General features: G+C 47.8%; 1 long non-coding RNA gene across 2 annotated transcripts; it reads left to right on the forward strand.

Moving 5' to 3' along the window:
* The first annotated feature begins 31 nt into the window (after positions 1-31).
* LOC128099050 (uncharacterized) lies at positions 32-17,059 on the forward strand. 2 transcript variants are annotated; one of them, XR_008214412.1, is made up of 5 exons: positions 32-1,145; positions 10,295-11,761; positions 12,625-12,756; positions 13,839-13,999; positions 14,929-17,059. It is a non-coding gene; the product is annotated as an uncharacterized LOC128099050 (long non-coding RNA). The 2 variants fall into 2 exon arrangements; XR_008214413.1 differs by lacking the exon at positions 32-1,145 and adding an exon at positions 2,272-3,047.
* The last annotated feature ends 5,692 nt before the right edge of the window (positions 17,060-22,751 follow it).

Below are 22,751 nucleotides of genomic sequence, written 5' to 3' on the forward strand. Positions count from 1 at the left end.
GCTGGAATCTTCCACCAATGAGAACGAGCTCTGCAGCTGCCCTCTCGGTAGAGGAACATGAACCAGGAAGAAAAGGAAACCAAGCGAAGGAGGGAACGGAACTGCCGACCGAACGAGTATGTTTTAAAACTTTGAAGCAGCAGTTTCCTGCCAATGGCTCCTCCACTGGAATAGCAATTTAACATTTCATGAGGGATTGCTGTCTAGCTTGACATTCACGGCTCAGATGACAGCACCGCTTCAAACAAAACGACTACCCAGCTAAGCAGCACCCAGCCAGCCTGTCAGTGGGTCCTGCTTTTGTTTTTGTTTTTTAAACTTACATTCATTTTTGTCGTGTGTGTGTGCGTGCGTGTGTGTGCGTGTGTACGTGTGTGTGTGTGTACGTGTGTGTGTGTACGTGTGTGTGTGTGTGTGTGTGTGTTCGTTCGCCGCCTGTGCGTGGGAGCATGCCGCAAGGGATGGTGATTGTCAGAGGGCAACTTATGGGACAGTTTCTTTCCTGCCACATGGGTTCTGGGGACTGAACTCAGGTCATCAGGCCTGGCGGCAAGTGCATCTACCCACTGACCCATCTCACCAGCCCATGCTGGTTCTATTTTAATTCTCTTCATAGTCCCCTCCACTGTAGGATTCTCCTAAACTACAATTACTTGAAAGAAGGGAGATTTTTCTAACTTATGGCTCTATCCCCAGTGCCCACAATGGTTTGTGGTTCCAAACTCAATACATATTCTTGCATGTGCAGGTGTTATTGAGATTATATGGATGGTGAAATCACTTTCACCGATTGTGAAAGTGTCGATGACAAGGACAGGCTGGCCATTGTGTTCTTGGGACCAAATGTTCTCTACGAAACAGTCAGAACTAGGAGAAGGCAGTGTGTTGCACGAATCCTAAATGGTCTTATAATCAAAACCCAGAGCCAGATATTGGAATAAATACTGAACAAGCCACAGCCACTTCTCACCTCGCCAACTCCTCAGCTGAAAAGAGAAGATCTTGTCTCCATGAATCCTCAGACTGAATGCCTCTGAGTCCTCTCATCTGAAAGGGCCTAATTCCTGTCTCCTTCCGCCATATATTCCTTTCCCTGCCCAGCCATATCACTTCCTGTCTCAACCTTCCTAGTGCTGGGATTAAAGGTATGTGCCACCACTGCCTGGCTGTTTCTCTTTTAAACTGGATTAGTCTCGTGTAGTCCAGGGTGGCTTTGACCTCACAGAGATCTAGACCAATCTCTGCCTCCTGAGTGCTAGGATTTAAGATGTGTGCCACCACCGCCTGACCTCGACCTCTGTAGCTAACTCTGTGGCTGGTTCTGTCCTCTGATCTTCAGGCTGGTTTTATTAGAGTCCAGCAAAATATCACCACAGCAGTGGGATGGGGCGCCCGTGTTAATAAGTATCTGTGATACTAAGTCTGCAGGAACACTTGAGGGACAAGTTCCTGCTGTGAGGGCTGCCAGGGTCTAGGGTGAGATGCAGGAGGGGAAATTCGCTAGCATGAGCTGTGAGCTCCATGCACCACATGACAGCACAATCCTGTCTTACACTTTGCTGAGGAGTGAGGGTGTTCGTGAAGAGATGTGTGATGCACTCTAAAGACAGACTGCTCACAGTATTGGCCTCTTCGTTGTGAGCTCATTGGGATTGAAAAAGACAGGTGAGCCATGAACACTTAGGGGGAAAGATGTGGTTTTATGGGCTCAAACCCAGGAAAAGGCACCACGACCTTGAATTTGTGCACTATTCTTGTAGGCAAATTATATACTTGATACTTACCTCCAGCTGTAGAACACACCTCAATTAGCTGCCTCAAATTTCCCAGTGCAGAACTCAGAGCAGCATTGGGATGGACTTGTGGTTCTGAGCTCCATTTTGTTTGAAGGCAGGCCTTTCCTGTCACCGAGAACAAATTAGTTAGGGAAATAAGTTCTCATAGTCATTGGGAAATTCTTCAACGTGCATTTGTGTTGTTAAAATGAATGCTTAAACCAGACATGATGGTGAAAGCCAGTAAGACAGACATGGCAGTCCCTCTTCCCCCAGGCTCTTAGGTTAGGGAGATCATTTCAATGTTTCTTTTAAATGTACCTGCATAGATTCCCCCATTCTAACAGATGACATTAGTATATGTTATATGGACAGAATCTATTCTTGGGGAGAAAGGAAAACCTCTAGATTGAATTAATCTGATCCATGAACTTCTGGAAGCTTTCAAGGACCAAACAATGGGATTAAAGTTTTTTTATATATCTTTAATTTGGGTCAGGAGTAGGGTGAAGTTCATCGGATGCACCTCTCAGGGATGATGTGGTCCAAAGTTCTTATCTTTCACTTTCTTCATAACTGCTACCTTCCTTGTGGTAGACTGGGCATACATCTATGTATGTTCTTTCTACTTTCATCCCTCCTCCCTTTATTGTGTGAAATATTTGTTGGAAAAAGCCTTTGTTTTGCATTCTTAAACTCATAGATGTCACTTCTGGTCATCTTCCAGAAGTAGGGCTCTCCTCAGTATCCGGATGCTCTGAAAATGGACTCCACCCACTAGAAGCAAGCAGCAGAGAGGCAGAAGCAGCTGACTGCAAGCTTTCCTTCTACTGAGTTGAATCTTGCCCATACTCTGCTGCTTTTTCTTCCTTAGACCATGTAGACAGCCCACTGTTTGGGTCTTTCATGCTTGAAAAGCATCAAAGATGCTTTCCTTCCTTCTTTTTGTTTGTTTGTTTGTTTGACACAGGGTCTCACTGTGCAGCCCAACCTGATCTGGAACTCACTAGGTAGCCTGAGCAGGCATCAAACGCACAGGAGATTCTCCTGCATCAGCCTCAGAAGTGCTAGGATCACAGGTGTGAGCCACCTGCCCAGCTCCATTCTCTCTTCTTTCGTGGGTGCAGCCAGTGTGGCAGTTATAACTGGCTTACTTCCGCTTGCAAACTGCCAGTATAGAATCTTGACCCTCCAGCATTCTCTATCAACCTTGGGTGCAGGACCGAGCAAAAAACGGAAGAGTTGGAGGAAGAAGACATTAGTGAAGGCCAGGTAAAGTACAGGTCCAGAAAAAGGGGATTTGTGTGGATTTTTTTGTTGTTGTTATTTTACTGTGGGAAATGAGCCAACACATCTTGCCTCCTTTCATGTTTTCAGAAATGGCAATTGGATGTTTGTATATATCAAGAGAGTCCAGAAATGGTCATGAAATCTGCACACTGAAAAGAGAAACTTAAATATGTTTTCTCATGTTATCTCTCCCATTAGAATTCGTGTAAATGGTAGGTCACTTTTATGGTTCACAAAGGCATTTACACACAGTTCATATTTAGTGGCCTAAAAAAAAAGCAACCACAAAGATACTGCCATATTTTAACTGTACTCACTTAATTATCCAATTATTATTCAATTAACTATTATTAATTAATTATCATTCAATTAACTGTATCCTTCAATACTTTTTGAAGTGTTAGACATTCACCCAGGGCCTCATGCTCACTAGACTGGTCCTTTACCACTACGTTACATTCCCAGCTCAACAAAATCTTTTTGTTGTCTTTTTGAGACAGGGTTTCTCTGTGTAACCCTGGCCATCCTGGGGCTTACTCTGTAGACCAGGCTGGCTACCATCTCAGAGATTTGCCAACCTCCGCCTTCTAAGAGCTAGGGTTAAAGGCATGCACCACCAAAAAAAAAAAAAAAAAAACCCTTCTTCACATACAAATATTTTTATCTTGAGTAGTGCTGGGTAAAACACTGTGAGAGGAATGTCTGCCTCGCAGAAAGCCTGGATTGCCTTTCTCCTTCACCTAACCAGATTCTTTCGTGGCCCAAGCAAATCTATTCATGCAGGATGCTGAGTCAGTCAGTTTTCATCACTGTGACAAAATACCAGAGGGGACAATTCAAAGGAGGAGAGGTTTACTGTGACTCACAGTTGCAGCTGTTTCAGAGCATCCTTGTCCTCATCACTGTGGACCAGTGGTGAGGCAGAGCATCATTGTCCTCATCACCGTGGACCAGTGGTGAGGCAGAGCATCATTATCCTCATCACTGTGGACCAGTGGTGGGGCAGAGCATCCTTGTCCTCATCACTGTGGACCAGTGGTGAGGCACAGCATCATTATCCTCATCACTGTGGACCAGTGGTGGGGCAGAACATCCTTGTCCTCATCACTGTGGACCAGTGGTGGGGCAGAGCATCAGCAGGAGTCGGAGAAGGAGACTGATACAGAGACTGGGGGAGGGGGGGAGACAGGCATAAGATCCAAGTTTCGAAGCACATCCCTTGCACCACACTGCCTTTAACAAGGCCCCACTTGCTAGTTTCTGTCACTTCCCAGTAGTGCCTTCACATTATGAACCCACCAAAGGGTCAATACACTGACCGGGTCAGAGTCCTCGTGAGCCCATTATTTAAAACACCTTATAGCTGTCTTTTAAAGACGCTGTTTCTGCTGATATTTTACTACATGTATGTTTTCCTATTTATATTCTATTACTATGTTTAAAGGAAGCAACATGGGGAGGCATACCGTATGCTTTCTCATGATATTTCAAAGTAGCGTGAGCCAGCTTGCCCTGATGGACTTTATGGGAAACAGCAAAGAAAGGTACTTGAGAAATGCCGTAGGGTAAGTTACGCCATGCCTCAAGTGCAAGGTCAGGTATTTGCAGCCCAGCTTGCCATGAGCTCCTTTTGCTTTTAAGTCCCTGATTAGTGCTTCTGCTGTGATTTCTGAGCGATTCTCACCAGCTTCTTGTGTCAGTGATAAAGGGAGTCAGGGCCGAGTTGCTAATGATTTACCCTTGGAGTGGTAGTGGTAGGAAATCTATGGCTATTATCTGTGTCAGGGCCACTAAGGTTTCAGGGGGTAGTGGTAGGAAATCCATATAATCCGTGTCAGAGCCACTAAGTTTTCAGGGGTACCTGCATGAATCTATCTAGGAATTTTGGAATGAGTGACTGGGCAATACATGACACAAGATTTTAAGGGCCACAAGCCATAGGGACATGGGATGGGCCTCTACAGATAAATACTGCATGTATAGTCCTTTTAAAAGTGTGTGTTCTTGCCATGATCGTGCCTGGAAGATTTGGGAGTGTGGAATATGGCTTTAAATATGGGAAGTTTTCAAGGTGTTGTTTTCTTTCCAGTTCAGTGTCCTATTTCATAAAACCTCTTTCCCTGGTGCTCCTGTATGCTCTGTGAAAGGTCTTGGGTTTGGGGCTCACGGGGTTCACTGAGGTGGACTAGCCTTCTAGCTAAGGGATTTGTTAGACGAGTCATTAATGCCATAGACAGACAGAGAGTAACATGACCAAGGCTCTGAAGAGAGTCCACATGGCAGAGTCATCCTCAGGCTCCAGAATACTGGAGTCACAGGCATGTCAACCCACATCTGGGCAGTGGGGGAAGAGATTAAAAAATGAGATAAAATTGGGGAAGCTGCTTGTTCACTCGGGGAGTTGGAAGGAATGCAGTAAAGAGTCAACTTTCTGCTCTCCCTGGCTCCCTTTCTGCACCTTCACCACATGCAAGCTGGGGTGACTGTCTTGGTCACACCACCACAGGCTTCACAGTGGTCAAAAGTGCATCTCCAGCAGAAACAGAGAAGGGGAACAGACACACAGGTGCTGCCCCAATTTACTCCCTAGGGAACAGACAGATTATCTCCTCACCAGGACACTGACAGACCCTTCCTGTTCTCCACGTGGGCCTTCAGAGCCACGAGTCACAAGACAATGCCAGTGCAGAGCCCTGTGTGTTTTATCCACAGAGCAGCTGCCACTCAGGCAGGACTGGGAGCCATAGCAGAGGACATGTCCAGAGAAGTCTGGAGTAAATTTTGTGCACATTCTAAAGCTCTGAAGCATTGTCTCCCCATCTGCTGAGGGCCAGACTAGAGAGAACTCTCCTCGGAGTGAGTAGGGAGTCAGAAAGTCCATCTTCACCACAGTGAGCTCTGCACACGTGGATGGTGAGATCTATGTGGAAAACACAGTGAGCACTGCACATGTGGATGGTGGGATCTATGTGGAAAACACAGTGAGCACTGCACACGTGGATGGTGGGATCTATGTGGAAAACACAGTGAGCACTGCACACATGGATGGTGGGATCTGTGTGGAAAACACAGTGATCTCTGCACATGTGGACAGTGGGATCTATGTGGAAAACACAGTGATCTCTGCACACATGGATGGTGGGATCTATGTGGAAAGCACAGTGATCTCTGCACATGTGGACAGTGGGATCTATGTGGAAACACAGTGATCTCTGCACATGTGGATGGTGGGATCTATGTGGAAAACACAGTGAGCACTGCACATGTGGATGGTGGGATCTATGTGGAAAACACAGTGAGCACTGCACACATGGATGGTGGGATCTGTGTGGAAAACACAGTGATCTCTGCACATGTGGACAGTGGGATCTATGTGGAAAACACAGTGATCTCTGCACACATGGATGGTGGGATCTATGTGGAAAGCACAGTGATCTCTGCACATGTGGACAGTGGGATCTATGTGGAAACACAGTGATCTCTGCACATGTGGATGGTGGGATCTATGTGGAAAACACAGTGAGCACTGCACATGTGGATGGTGGGATCTATGTGGAAAACACAGTGAGCACTGCACACATGGATGGTGGGATCTATGTGGAAAACACAGTGAGCACTGCACACATGGATGGTGGGATCTATGTGGAAAACACAGTGATCTCTGCACATGTGGACAGTGGGATCTATGTGGAAACACAGTGATCTCTGCACATGTGGACAGTGGGATCTATGTGGAAAACACAGTGATCTCTGCACATGTGGACAGTGGGATCTATGTGGAAAACTTGATTCTAAACTCATCCTATACAGTAACTTGTCTTTTAGAGAGAGGGTCTCATGAAGTCTAGACTGGCCTTTAACTTGCTGTCATGAAGGATGACTTTGAACTCCTGATCCTTCTGCCTTCAACTCCCAAGTAGGAAATAACATACATGTCCTCCAGGCTGGGTTCTATGCAGTGGCTCCAATTCCCACATGAGCTCCAAGAGGGTCTTCTCTAGCCACTGCCATGCCATAGAGGAGGAAACAGACACAGAAAGCTGCTCTCCTACCTACAAAGGCTAAGGTGGAGCTGTACCCACCCCTCTTGCCTGGCACAGCCCATGAGGTAAACTGAGGCTCTGATAGCAAAGATGGTTCTAAACCAGACAATGTAGGAGCTCTGCTATTGTCCAGACAGATGGAGAGGGCCCAGGCAGAAGGTGGCCAGAGCGCATGTACAGGAGGCTCTCAGAGCATTGAGAGGAACTGCTGAGGGGCATGACTCAGTTCAGGTGACCTTTTCAGAGGTGTGAGAAAGGTGCCCAAAGGCCAGTAAAAAGTGTACACTACTCCAGTTCCACTCCTGTTTATTCCATAGTTCACAATGATCTCGAACCCCTGACGAGGATGGCTGGCAGATTAGAAGAAAGTGTACAGTACACTGTCCCCCAGCCAGTGCCCCCCAACTCCTCCATACTCTAATTCTGTGCTACATTTCTTGGCCAGTCCTGTTATTCAGTCCCAGGGCCATCTTTCCTTGCTTCTGCACCCTCACCCTACCTAATAGAGGACCCTCCTACAGAGTCCCCCCAAGAGCCAGGTATCACTGGCTCTGCTGCTGCCATGGTGTGGGAGCCCATTTTCGGGTTCCTCGTGGCTTTACCCAGCATGTCCGCATAGAGGATGATTAGGACCACGGGCCTGAGTGCAGGTGTCTGAGATGGTCTGCACTTGGCTGTGCTGGGGGAGGAGGTCTTTTGCTCCACCCTTGGCATCTCTATAAAAACCCTGGGACAGAGACAGTCGGGGCCCATTGGAAAAGGTTCCAGGCCCTCTTGAGGCTATCCTTTATTTTCTATCTGTTTAATCTCTGCGATATTCTCTGCAATAAATCCTTCTATCTAATGTTTCCTGCTGCTCACACTCAAGAAAACTCCGAGGAGCTGTGGGGTTGGTGAGTAAACGCCCCACACCCTGGGAAACGCTTACCACAGTCAAAGGGTCCAGACTGCCAGTCCCGGGATCTGTAGGAGACCCAAGACAGAAGATGACAAGAAAGGCAGGACTTTGGGGAGACTCAGAAGGCAATAGGAAGCTGGGGAGAAGGTTCAGTGAGTAGAGTGTTCAACCTCAGGAGCCTGGAGACGTCGGTTTGGATCTCTGAGGTCCACGGAAAAGCCAGGCACTACGCTAAGCCTTACTCATGTGGCAAAATTTCAGGCCGCCAAGAGACCTTGTCTCAGAATGTGGACAGTGCCTGAAAACCAACACCTAAGTTTGTCCTCTGACCTCCAAACCTGCATGTTGTGCACACATGCACCCACATGCACCCACACCCATAGCAATGCACACCTCGAAAATGGTATTAGGGTCCAACTGCTTTGGGCACTCGAGGAGTGAGCTAAGAAGCAGCTGAGGAGTAGATCCTGCAGCCCTCAGCCTCATCCTGCAGAAGGAATCCACAGAAGCATCCCTCTTCTGAAGCTCATGGGCCTTCCCACCTCCCAAGTGCAGCCCCGCCTCCTCACTCCTCTCTCTGGCACTAGTGCCCTTTGACTGTGGTAAGAGTTTCCCAGGGTAGCAGCAGAGCCATTGATACCTGGCTCTTGGGAGGACTCTGTAGGAGGGTCCTCTATTGGGTGGGGTGAGGGTGCAGAAGCAAGGAAAGATGGCCCTGGGACTGAATAACAGGACTGGCCAAGAAATGTAGCACAGAATTAGAGTATGGAGGAGTTGGGGGGCACTGGCTGAGGGACAGTGTACTGTACACTTTCTTCTAATCTGCCAGCCATCCTCGTCAGGGGTTCGAGATCATTGTGAACTATGGAATAAACAGAAGTGGAACTGGAGTAGTGTACGCTTTTTACTAATGGTTCAGTCAGCAAGTGGAGGAACTAAAGCTTCACAAGGTGGAGCCCTTCAGTGTTCCAGCACACACGGGGTAAGGGCTCCCGCCTCAGCCCTAGCTGAGCAGCTATTGGCAGCTAACTGTTTTGCAGGGAGTAGGAGTCATTTTTCTTTAGGGGTGTATAGCCTGGGAAGTTGCCCAGGATCCAACAGGACCCCACAAACACACGCATGGAAGAAACCCCGATGAAACTCAGCGGGTTGTTCAAAATCAGAAAATGGGGCAGGCAATTTGGCTTCAGGGGACAAGGCCCTTGCCATCAAGCCTGACAGAGTTTAATCCTGGGATCCCACAGGGTGGAAGCAGAGAACTGATTCCTGCAAGTTATCCTGAACACCACAGAGCCTCTAGCATTCTATCTCTGTCTCTGTCTCTGTCTCTCTCTCACACACAGAGTAAATAAACATACATTTTAAAAACATAAAAGTGGGGAGGCTGTGTTGGGAACAGGGATTCTGGAAGGAGCTGGAGAACGCAAGAGGACAGTGAAGAGTAAATATGATTAAGACACATTATAGACATAGAGAACAATGACAAAGAATACGTTTTAAAACTTACAGCCACAGGAATTAAAAGTCTTTAATCCTAGCACCTGGGAGGCAGAAGCAGGTGGATCTTTGTAAGTTCCAGGCCAGCCTGGACTACATAGTGAGTTCTAGGCTGGACATTGCTTCACACTGAGCTCCAGCCACAGTAAAAAAAAACAAGGAAGACAGAAAAGGGCAAAGGAGAAAAAGGCAAGTAACCAGGACAAGGTTGCCTCCCAGCACCTCGTCAGTCCCTCTTGCTGACGACGGCATCTCTCATTTAACATATGATACCGGGTCAGAGAAAAGACTCCAGAGCATGTCACAGAAGTTAACTTTAAAATTTTTTTTTTTTTTACTGCCACCCTCTTTTCCCCTCTTTGTTGTTTTGTATTTTTTTTATTTATTATGTATACAGTGTTGTGCCTGCACGTATGCCTGCAGGCCAGAAGAGGGCACCAGATCTCATTACAGATGGTTGTGAGGCAAAATGTGGTTGCTGGGAATTGAACTCAGGGCCTCTGGATGAGCAACTACTGCTCTTAACCTTTGAGCCATCTCTCCAGCCCCCAGAAGTTAACTTTTATTGTAGAATTAAATAACACATTTTTAGAAATTACAAATCCTCTTAAACACACTTACTTGAAATAAAATATGAGTTTCAGGAAACTTCATGGAGAAGGACTGTGTGTTCTGGGTAGCTTCCCTTTTAGGCAGGGCCAACATTAGCAGAAGCAGTGAAGAGAGCGTGTACCCAGCCAGAGTTCAGAGTCTGCCACTGACAGTGTGTCTGTCCTCTCATCCCCTTGCAGGACTCATTTCGTTGGAGGACAGAAGCAAGCACTACCTTCAATGATGAGGTCGTTACAACTTCAGAGCAATTCCAGCCTTCAAGGAAACATGTTCAGGCAAGCAGACCTCTCTAGGCTAGACAGACTTTTGTGTTGTGTTGTATTTGGTGGCCACAGTACAGTCAAGAAGATGGCCATCAGGACAACATTGCTGCAGGACTGGACAATCTGGAGGGCCTCAAATGAGTATGAGGCAGGGAGGAAGGCTACCCCATGCTGTTTTACATTAGACACCTAGGACACAGTCCACAGAGCTGCAGACATCTTCTGTTGTCTCACAGAGCTTGTGAGGTGGTCCCACTTTGTTCCGGAAGTCCTTATCCCACGTGTGATGTTCTGCAGATCATAAAAACCCAAAGGATCAAGGCGTGAAGAGTTCAAGCCCCAAAAAGCACCCTCTAAGGTTCTGGTGGGAGCCCAGCCAGTGCCATCACTAGGATATTCTCTTGGGAGCTCTGACCCGGTTTCCATGGTGTTGGGGTACCAGGCTGTAGTCAAGCACCTCACCTGGGGAGACACTGCGCTGTCTGCATCAGGAACCTCAGCGTCTACTTGAAACTGCACATTGGTGGTAGGCCTTATCTGGGCTTCCAGTCAATTAAAAAGCAAGCTCACCTGAGTCAGAAACTTCACTTTACACATTATCAGTTAGGTTCACGTCTGTGCCTTACTTCTCTAACAAACCTTTGTCTCTCACAGAAGCCCTCTGAGCAGAGTCAGACATGAGGGCTGGGACCCTCTGAGACCTTCATTCTTCTTCAGTTGGCTATTGAGTGTCGTTATTATAACCCATCCTCTAGGCACCCCAAGGCAGACCAGCAGTGGGTGTGCCGGGCCCTTACAGCCATACTGGTTCCTGGCCAGAAAATATTATCTTAACCTGTTAACAAATATACCATCTAAGAGAATCAATTTCTAGTGTCTATGAACTCCTAATGTACTGTTCTACCCTGAAATAAGCTTCATTAATAGATGACACATCAGTGTCTTCCTCTGGGCTCTGTGAATGAGCATAGTGTGCCATCCATACACATGAGTGAACATATATGACACAGGTTGAAAATTTACACAGATAGATACATACACCACACTCACATATAGAAAAGTACACACCACACACACACACACACACACACACACACACACAGAGGAGTTCCACCTCTTGGAATTCGCACTTTGATCCCAGAATCTTAGCCTTTCCTGGGTCTCTGTGGCTGCATCCCTGGCTCTTATATATTTTATGGGACATAGTTCTCACTATGTTGTTGCATTTCCTCTGACTCCAAACGCAATGAAAAAGTCCAGGCTGATGTGGAGGAGTGTGCCAGAATCTCATTGATCTGAGGCTGATCTGACACCCTGAGATCTGATCACACTAAGTGTGTAATCACGGACACAACCTGGGAGAAGAGACCACTTCCTAGGCAGGTGAGAACTCTACTTTCTAGGCAAAATTCCAGAATCAAATATGCTTAATTTCCCATCTTACATGGTTTTCCCCTTTGCATTCAGAAAGCTGATGGTGATGGTTTCAGTAAGAATGGCCCCCATAGGTCATAGACTTGAGTGCTTGGTCATCTGGGATTGGAACTACTTGAGAAGGAACTGGGGGTGTGGCCTTTTGGAGGATGTGTGTTACTAGAAGTGGGCTTGGGGGTTTCAAAAGCCCATGCCAAGCCTAGTGGCTCCCTTTCCTGCACTCTGCATATCCAGCTGTAGAACTCTCAGCTACTTCTCCAGCACCATGTCTGCCAGCATGCTCCCCACAATGATGATGATGGACTCACCCCCTAAAACTGTAAGCAAGCCCCAATTAAATGTTCATTTATGAGTTGCTATAAATTTACCTATTTTATATGACATTGATGAAGAACAAAGTAACATTTAATAAGCATCGAATAAGCTGATGGATTCCATTCTTTGTGCTGTTACTTATTTCCCCGTGTTACTGGGGATGGAGTCCAGGCCTCAAGCATGCTGAACACACACTCTGCCCATGAGCTACACCCAGTCCTGATCCTTTATCCTCTCAACAGCCTGTAAAGTACCAGTATTAGAATCCCCAGATGTCAGGAAAAGGGGGCAGGAGGGGTCAGCATCCTCTCAGATAGAAAGTGACCGGGTGGCAGATCTGAGCACCCGTTTCCAGTGCCCACTGCTACCTAGACACATGGTCCTCACAGAATTCTAAAAGGAGAGTGCTGAGGCTGAACTCCCAAGTGGGTCAGAAAGGACGGGAATTATCAGCTCTGTGTCCTGCCTGCAAACATGGCTGTGATTTCTCGTAATAGATCATATACAGAAGAGAGGTGCGTCCTGTTCATGGAGATGGAACCCCTCGGTGGGCAGAACGATATTTCTTCCACAACAAAAGGTGTCAGTGTGAGAACTCCAGTTCTGAAATGAGAAAAAGCAGACTCAAGGTCAGCAGCTCCGCCCCCAAGTCTCCGCCCCCAAGTCTCCGCCCCCAAGTCTCCGCCCCCAAGTCTCCGCCCCCAAGTCTCCGCCCCCAAGTCTCCGCCCCCAAGTCTCCGCCCCCAAGTCTCCGCCCCCAAGTCTCCGCCCTGTCTCCATCTCCTCTCCTCTTTCCCCTTCCTTCCCTTCCCTCTCCTCCTCTCTAGCCTCTCCTTTCCTAGACCCCTCCCTTCATCTCTTTCACTTTCTCAATCTCTTCTCCTCTCCTCCCATCTCTCCTCATCTCTGTATAATTCTTCCTCCCTCCTCTAGTACTTATGGACCTCCTCCTCCTCCTCCTCCTCCTCCTAGTCATCCTGTCATGTTGTCCTCCTCCTAGACCTTGTCCTCTTTGTCCTAACCCTAATCATCCTCATCCTCTCTTTTCTTTTCTTTCTTTCTCTCTCTTTCTTTCTTTTTCTTCCTCTTCCTCCTCCTCTTTCCTCCTCCTCCTCCTCCTTTTCTTCCTCCTCCTTCTCCTCCACCGGGGCCCCCCCATATGTCTCCCTCCATTTCTGTCTGTCTCCATCTCTCTGAATCCTTTTCTTGAACAATGACCTAACCTGGCAGAGGAAGTCAACAGTAGAAATGAGTAAGAAAAAGAATCAAGCAAAGAATGAGGTCTGTTAAGATCAATCAATGTGAGGAACAAGAGGGGGCAAATGCTAACACCAGAGTCCACTGGTCCCTGTGGGACATCTAGGGTACAAAAATGTTTACAAAAAAAAAGCAGGATGTTCATTACGTTCCCAATAGTAGCTCTGCTGAGGAATTCAGAGTAAATATGACATTGGGGATGAAAAGAGATGACACTCACATACAGTGTCTGATACAGAATTTCTATAACCTCTGAGTCTTGAGGTCTCTACTTGAGGGTTTGTCTTAGAAAACCAGAAGTAGTGCCCCAATATCTTTTAAGAGCAACTTATATTAATCAGAATATGCGCCTTAAAGGAAGGCTATTAGAGCAACCAGTTGGGACACTTGGGGGATATTATTGAGTTTTAAAACACTCCTGAGACATCTAGCATTTTGCTCTTGTACCTTCTAGACCTGGATCCCACATACAATTGATTCTGGAAGCATTTCTTGGTAGCAAAAATGTGTGTGTAAATTGATGCTGGACAAGGCTGTTCGAGTTGGATGGGTCTGAGAAGACAAAACAATCCAAGAATTCCCAGTGAGCCAGCCAGCCATGTCTGATATACTCAGGTAGGCACGCCCAAGGAGCTTCAACAACTGGCCCCACCATGATTCCCCAGATCACAGGGTGCAGAACTCTGATGCTCAGAACTGCAATGGACAAAAGAGAGTAGTCTGAGACCACAGGACCCTGTGTCCCCAAACAAGACCAGGAGGCATCCTGGGATAGAAATGCTAAGTCACCGGGATTCCCTGCATCAGCTCCTCTTCCTGTTATTACACCACACGTGGGCAGAAAATTTCTTCTCAAACGTCAGGCCAAGACTGACTGGGAGCTGTGACTGTGGACTTTGCTCTCAGCTTGAGTGGATGGAGCAATATTTCTGGAGTTGACTATGAAGTGATTCTAAAGAAACTTATGTGGAGGTTCACTGGCTCAGTAGGCAAGGTCCACCCTCAACTCGGGTAGGCAATGTGAAGCCATCTGGGAGCCACAGGACAAATTGGTATAAAAAAAGACACTTCCTCTGTGCCTCTCCTGGGAGAGGCATGCTTTCTTTATCGTTAGTTCAGATCTCCAGGTCTGCCGGCCTCTGGCCTCTGGGGTGTAGACTTGGGTGTCCCTGTATCCTCAGGTCTCTCCCCTCAAACTGAAACTCACCAAAGAGGTTTCCCTGGTCTGTGCCTTTCAGACATGGACTGCACCAAACTGCTCTAAGTATTCCAGAGCTTCCACCTTGCAGAAATTCCCACCTGTTGAGGGAATGCTTAGGCATATAGCCACAGAGTGTCCCCAGTAAAGCAACGTTGTTGGGATGGGGCAGCGCCTTGAGACCCTGGAACTGCAGGGTGATCAGTGTGCACATGGCAGCCTGGAAAAACTGAAGCCCAAATCTCCAACTGTGTGTGAAGACGGTGCACTAAGCCTAGCAAAGCCACAGTGACAGGGTCTTCAATCTAGCTGAGATCAGTCACCCCTTTCCTTTTCCCTTTCCCAGATGACCAGGAACTGAACAGCTTACTCCTCCTCCTTCACTGCACTTTGCAAGTGTGTGGATTCCTCCTGACTGCACAGGCTCACAGCTGGGGAAAACATCTGACTCTCTCACCTGCATCTGGAAGTGTAAGGATTGCTGAGTGCACAGGCTCACAGCTGGGGAAGGCTGACTGTCACATCTGTGTCAGGAGGTGTGCTGGTCCCTGACTGCACAGGCTCACAGCTGGGGAAGGCTGACTGTCACATCTGTGTCAGGAGGTGTACTGGTCCCTGACTGCACAGGCTCACAGCTGGGGAAGGCTGACTATCTCACCTGTGTCAGGAGGTGTGCTGGTCCCTGACTCCCCAGGCTCACAGCTGGGGAAGGCTGACTATCTCACCTGTGTCTAATTGAGACAGGGCATTGCAATTTGAAGATCTTCCTCATTCAAGAGGAAGTTTTGACTCATGAAAGGTAAGACAGGAATCAACCAATCATTTAGAAGCTTCCAAATAGTTCGGCCTGATGATATATACGTGGTGGCAAGATCTCAAATCAGGCCTGCTCCGGCTAAGAAGTCAGACAAAACAAATGGAAAACAAATTCACTGAGATATTTGATAACTTTCTTTTTTTCTGAGATGTTTGTAGGTTTTCTTTTTTAAATCATTTACATGTGTTCTGTGAGTATGTGTTAATGATCTGTGTCTATTTTGAAAATGTGCGTTCATGTGTGAGCAAGAACACACAGGTGCTTCAGCACACCTGTAGAGGTGAGCAGACGGCCTCAAGTGCTGTCCTTCCCTGACGTTTTGGTCAAACAGAGTCTCTTCTGTGCTGCTGTGTCTGCCCCGCTGGCTGTGCTGTCAGAAGCCGGGGCTTTTCCTGTCTCCACGGCCCCCCACCTTGAGAGAACTTTGAATACAGAGGTGGCCAACCCTCCCCGATATTCATGTGCTTTCTGGAGGTTCTGTCCCAGGTCCTAATACAGTCACTGCTAGCGCTTCATCCACGGAGTCACCATCTCCCTGGCTACACTTGAGGATTTCCTCTGAGGGTCTACCAAATGCTGAGAATGATCTCATGCAACGGAAATTCTCTTACCTTCATATCTCTGTTATGTCCAAGAGTCTGGCTTTCGGAGAAAAACAGTGCAGCGCCACACACTCCTTACGAAGGGAGATGATTTCAGTAGATATTTACTTGTGACTTTTTAAATCTCTACAGAGCCCATAAAAAGTTCTGACTTTCAACATGTTTGAAGACATATGACCTGACTTAACCTATGTCAACGGCCATTTTTACAAGACAGGGTGGAAGGATACACATAGTACTCATTACATGAGGTTCTGTCCCCACAGCAGAGTCAGCGGACCACGGAGCAAAAGCCTGAGGACATGGACAAGGGGACACAGCATTCTCTGTGGTGCTCAGTGCTCCAGACTCCAGACACCTGTCCACCAGCACTGCCTCAGCTGACCAGTGAGCTCCAGTCTCACTCCTGTGGGGCTGACCCAGACGCAATGGGGACCACTTCTACACAAGTCTTTTCCAAGTCAGGAACCTGTGGTGACTAACCTGGCCTTGTCAGCATCACACTTTCCCCGGGCTGAGGGGCTGATGTCGATGTGCTGGGCACTAACTCATCGGAGGCTTCCTCAAGGCCACACCAGCGCTGGCTTGAAAAGTGTGGTTTGTACTGAAGAGGCCTCAGCCTTTGTAGATGACCGTGTGCACCAGGGTCCACCTCCCCACTCTTTTCTATACCACCAATAATTGGCCCCGTAGGACCAGAGTCTCCCTTGGTAAACTATTTAGATGTTTTTTGTAGGTTCTTGAATTTTTTCCCCAGAAGGCAACAGTCTGTAACACTTCCTCTTGTTTTTTCTTCTATTAAAGAGAAATGGATATAGGCCAATACTTCACATCTCAGAAGAAAAAGCTTTGTCAGCATGGAGATGTCCAGAGCGTAGTTCTATTCAGGTCTGACATGCTAGCACAGAAACCATGCTTCCCTCAGTACCCCTAGAGCCATGGAACAATGCCACCCCTCACTTACTGAATTGCTAGCTGTCTTCAGTAACAGATAAATCTCAATCTTCTCAGGATCGTGTGTGTGTGTGTGTGTGTGTGTGTGTGTGTGTGTGTGTGTATCTGTGTGTGTCAATTGACTTGTATGCATGTGTATGCAGGAGTGTGGAGGTGAGCCATAGATTTTTGGTGTCCTCTTCAGATACGGACGACTTTATTTTTCTGAGAAAGGGTCTATAACTGGTCTGGAAACTCACACAGTTGGCCTGGCTGGCTAGCCAGTGAGCCCCAGGGGTCGACCTGTAGCTGTCTTCTTAGTGCTGGGGTTGCAAAGACTCCTAACCCTGCATTATTTTTTTATTATCATTATGAATGCTGGGTTCTTGGGCTAGGCTCAGGTCCTCATGCTTGCCTGGCAAGCACTTTATGGACTGAGACTCTCCAGCCTTCATTTTAGTCTTTGCTGTAGTCTCGGTGCCCCTTCCTTGTCTGTCCCCCGTAACCTGCCATCTACAGTTCCCTTCTGTAATCTCGGTGCCCCTTCCTTGTCTGTCCCCCGTAACCTGCCATCTACAGTTCCGTTCTGTAGCTATGTCTATAGGTGCGTTCTGTATCCCAAGCAATGCTGAACAGTTGAACCAGCTCCACAGTTACACCACCTGTCTTGGCGGTCTCAAGTGAATTCCAGTCGGAAGTAAAGCCTCCGATTTTGCTCCTGAAGATCACTTGAATTCAGTGACAGATAAAAAACACAAAATGTCATTAATAAACCCCTTCTATTCAGTGCTGTAGGAATGTTTGGATCAGAGCTGCTCAGCCCTCGGCAGACCATCAGCACTAGACTAGGGAACGGTCCAGCAGACAGACACACAGCAGTCTGTGTGTGACTCCAGTGTACACTCCGGCCCCACACCGGAGCCCTGCAGAGCCCTGGACTCCTCTCCACGAGCCAAAACTGACTCTCCCCAACCAGACCCACTGCACACCACTGGGAAAATGAATAGCTACAAAAAGCTTTAGGGACAAGCACAGGATCTAAACTTCCCACACCCGACATCTGAAACACCTTCTGCTTCGTCGAGAATGTTCACTGTGGTCAGGTCTCTTGCTGTAGATACGGCAGGAAGTTCACAGATGTCTGTCCTCAAGTCACCCTCTTGGGCCCATAAGCTGAATGTGAGAATCCTCCACATCATCACTGGAGGCTGACTGTTTTGAGTCACTGGCCTTTACTCCCCCAAAATGAACTAGTCCGTTAAAATCACAGACTCCACTGGTGACCACAGCGCAGTCCCAGGGCACAGGCCGAGTAGCCTGTCATACACTCCTCCTGTCTTTCTGCTCTTCACACCAACCTTGTCTGCCAGGCAATATTTGTACTCCCTGGTGTACCTCTGTAGGAGGTGACATTTCAGGCTCTGGGCCTTGGGAAGATGATTTTTCAGTCTGAGATACAGCACTGACAGCAAATGAGAACAGTTCTAATGTCAGAAAAGAGAGAAGACAGGTCGGGAGAGGCAGCCCTGTCTCACACATGACTTGACCCTGAACCTGCCATCCTGCTCCTCTCTGCTGCTCTGCGGCGCCAGCTCCCCTCCCCCCAGTGCTGGGGGTCTGAGGCTTCTGTCTGCGCAGTTCTGTGCTGCTCTGGAGATTCTAGGTCGGCCACTGAGACAGGGAAGAGCCACCTTCTTTATCGTCCCATTGCCGACAGTAATTCCATCTAAGGTCTTTTTTCAGTTTCTCAACAAAGCATCTAAGGGAATAGAGCAGAGTGACTAAGATGTACAGAAAATGTCCAAATGTCTAAATGAGGCCCTGAGGAAATGTGTTTCTGCACAAAGAGTTTCAGAGATGCCTGGAGGCGCACTCTGAAATCCCGAATCCCTTCCATCCCGGTGCCTGAAGAGAGAGAGGCTCGCACTCTCAGTCAACCAGCACACTCAGCAAACAGCAGCTGTCAAGAAGTGTGGCTAAGCTGACGTGGTGCTTGCTTGCCATCCCAGTGCTCAGGAGACTGAGGATTGAATTAGTGATCTCTAGAACCTCAAAGAAACAGGCCATACTGCTCAACTTCCAAACAGGAAATAAAGACAGCGGGCTCTTTCTTCCATTCCCAATAGCAATATGGATCTTTGCTCATCCAGTACCTTAGTGTATTGTTTCTCATCAGGACACAGGCTCTCCTTAGAGATCATTAGGTAATGACAGGAGACAGAGGGGGTGCCCGGAGCTAGGAGGAGCTGTGCTGTGGAGACCTAACGGGATGCTGGACCCAGGGATGCTGCTAACCTGCTTCAACACTCACATCAGTCAAAGAACCAGGGAAGATTCATGACTGTGTCACAAGCTGCTTGAGAGGAGGCTGTGCTCAGAAACTCAGTGTGACAAACTGATGTCTGGGAGGACACATGACTCCCTGATAAGAGCGGGAGGAAGGGAGAGGGAGTTTTACTATGATCTTAAGAGACTGCCTTCCTCTTACAGAATACCAAAAATGGAAAACAAAAAACCCATCTTTTAGAATGAACCCTGATGTAGGAATTGCACAACTTGAGAAATGCTAACAGTGGAACCTGAACTCATCCTAAACCTGAGTTTACTCCCCCTCTGTGGAACAGGAAGGTGATGTACCTACTCAGCACACACAGAGTTGTGAAAATCAGTGAAGTCATGCCCAGGAAACCCCTCCTCAGTGCCTGAGCTCCTGAGAGCCACACACATCTCCTTAGGTGGTCCACCCTGAGAGCCACATACATCTCCTTAGGTGGTCCACCACCCTCTGGTGACTGTGTAGCTACAGGGAAGGCTAACCTCTTTGCTGTATCACTCAGTAGGCTACAGGATGAAGAGAAGAAGAATCTGGACTCTGCCACACACCAGCGATAAGCCTGTGACTGGCTGCCTGATCGGAGAAAAGACAGTCAAAACACTCACCAATGTGGACACACCCTGCTTACCTGCCAGCTCGTCTAACAGCTGAGCCATGTGGGCACAGACAGACCCAAGTCTCCTACTCATAGAATTCCCGAGTCACGACAACACCACTTTGGGTCCCCATGTCTTTTGAAAGGGCAAGCATGTGTGTGAGCGGCCAGAAACCTGATTAAAAGATGACAATGTCAAGTTCTGTACTGTCCGCAAAGATGAAAAGCATGAAGAGGAGGGCAGGATGAGTGAGGAATCCGTCACGGGAAAGGAGATGGAAGCTGCAGGTTCTCATGTTAAAATCTTGTGGTGCAGCATGAAGGCATCTTCTAGACGTCCGTGTTTATGGTGTTTTCCCCCATGTTGGTGTAGGAGACACAGGAAAATTTGCTGTTTGTTTCCACATTCTGGCTATGAGTACTTAAAATTCAGAGTCTCCCTTGTGGTGGGAGACTGACATCTTGATACCTAAGAATGGAAATTTTCTAAGCCTGGCATACCCTTAATATGGCAGTAAAGTGGTAGTGTAGGGACGGGCAGTGTCTGTGCCCCTTGAAAACATAATGCAAAGGAGCTCTTGGGAACCTTTCCCTTAAGGAGCAGACCTTACACCCAGCCCGTTTATTGAGGATAGCACTAGAAGACTTTAGCAGCTATTAGTGGTTGTGCCCATGTCAGAGGGCTGTGCATAAGCGTAAACCCGGCAGTCACCACACAGGCTTCCCTGATATCACTAGTAAGGAGGGAGCATCTAAGCTTGGGGGGAGCACAACTCATGTCTTCCACAGTGCGATCCCTGCTAGAAGCAGGCGGCGTTGTGATGGGTGTGCTCATTAACTTAGTATCTCTCATGCTCAAGTCTGCAGGCACACTTGAGGGACAACGAGGAAGGAAAACTCTGTCCCTGCTGTTTAAGGATATCTGGGTCTAGGGCTGAGAGGCAGGAGAAGGAAACACTCCTTTGAGAGCCGTGAATGAGCTCCATGTACCAGAGCACTGCACAAGCCTGTCGTGAACGTTGCTCAGGAGTGAGGGTGTTTAATTGCAAAAGTGTGATGCACTCTAAAGACAAACTGGTCACAGTATTGACCTGTTCTCTGTGATCCCACTGGCAAAGTAAGAAAAAGTGAGGTGTGGCCCCTTGGACCAACTGTTGTAAACACAGGAAAAAAGGCCCCGGGACTTTTCAGTTTGCCACATATGACTGCACGCAAGTTATCTTTCTTTTCAAGTGTAGTGAGACTTACATCATTTGCATCTCCAGCTGTCAAACATTCTGTAGTACCTGGACGGCTCTGGTGGTCTGAGCTGCAGGTTTTAATATGGCTACTTCCTGTCATCAGATAAGCAAGGAGTTATGAAAGCAAGTTCCTTTGTGTGTCTGGAAGGTTGTCAGCAAGTGCATTTCTGAGATAGTGACCCCAGTGGGCACGGTGATACAGGCTTGCTGTCCTTCAGTTCAGTGGCAGAGGCCGGACTGTAGAGACAAACTTCATGGCAGAATGGCACACTTTAAAACAATTTTAATGAAAAAATAGGATTAAAGCAATGCTTTTTTAAAACACAAATTTACAGTGAATTTTTACACAGGGAAAAAATTCCTTTAAAACGTGATGGGGGGGGGGGGTTGGGGATTTAGCTCAGTGGTAGAGTGCTTGCCTAGCAAGCACAAGGCCCTGGGTTTCGGTCCTCAGCTCTGAAAAAAAAAAACATGATAGGGTTTCACTTTTCACAAGATAGGCCAGGCTTGCTAGGAATTCATTATGAAACAGAAGCTAGCCATGAACTAGCGGTGACTGTGGTGGTTTGAATGAAAATGGTCCCTATAGGCTCATAGGGAGTGGCACTATTAGGAAGTGTGGTCTTGTTGAGTAGGTGTGACCTTGTTGGAGGAAGTATGTCACTAGGGGGTGGCTTTTGAGGTTTCAGAAGCTCAAGCCAGGCCCTGTGGCTCTCTCTCTCTCTCTCTCTCTCTCTCTCTCTCTCTCTCTCTCTCTCTCTCTCCCTCCCTTCTGCCTGCTGATCCAGATATAGAACTCTGAGCTACCTCTCCAGCACCATGTCTGCCTGCATGCCACCATGCTTCTCTCTACTATAATAATGGACTAAACTGCTGAAACTGTAAGCAAGCCCCAATTAAATGCTTTCCTTTGTAAGAGTTGCCATGGTCATAGTGTCTCTTCACAGCAATAGGACACTGAGTAAGACAGTGACCCAGCTACCTCAGCCCCCACGTGCCGAGGTGACACACCCGAACAAGCAGTCCTGGTACTGACACTTTTAGAGTTTGTTTGGAGGCTCACGGCAGGGAACACAGATGCTCCTGTGCCCTAGACAGAAACACAGTCTCATTCTCTCTCCTGAAGGTCCGGTCCTAACTGTAAACCCCAGGTCTAGGAGAGTTGCACACTGAGCCCTGAGCAGGACCCAGCTGCCTCTCCATGTCAGCCAAGGCAACTCTGCTCATGGAGGGGAGGCAGATGTGGCAGCCAATTCCCCTCACATCCCAACGCGACTGCTGAACAGCACCAACATGGAAATGCCAATGTGGAAAACTGAGTGGAGGGCTGCTCCTGCAGTGAAGCATCTTGGCTCTGAGTGTGCCTGTCTGCACGCCAGCTCTTTCTCTGCTTCTGTTGAAACACTGGGGACTCCCTGGTTTCCTTCTCTATTCTGTGCTCCTAAACGCTCGATACCCCAGTGAGCACAGAGAAGTCGGTCGGTTATTCCATGGTGGAAGGTGATGTTATGGAGTTGGAGACCCTTTGGAAAAGATCACAGATAAAATCAGTTATAATTAGTGAAATTTATTGAAGTTACCAGCAGGACAATGGTCTTTGAGCCAAACTAGAGACTGCTGCATGAAATGCACAAGCAGATTCTTTT

This window comes from Peromyscus californicus, unplaced genomic scaffold (genome assembly GCF_007827085.1).
Source record: "Peromyscus californicus insignis strain IS unplaced genomic scaffold, ASM782708v3 Scaffold_6__1_contigs__length_162567912, whole genome shotgun sequence".
NCBI lineage: Eukaryota > Metazoa > Chordata > Mammalia > Rodentia > Cricetidae > Peromyscus > Peromyscus californicus.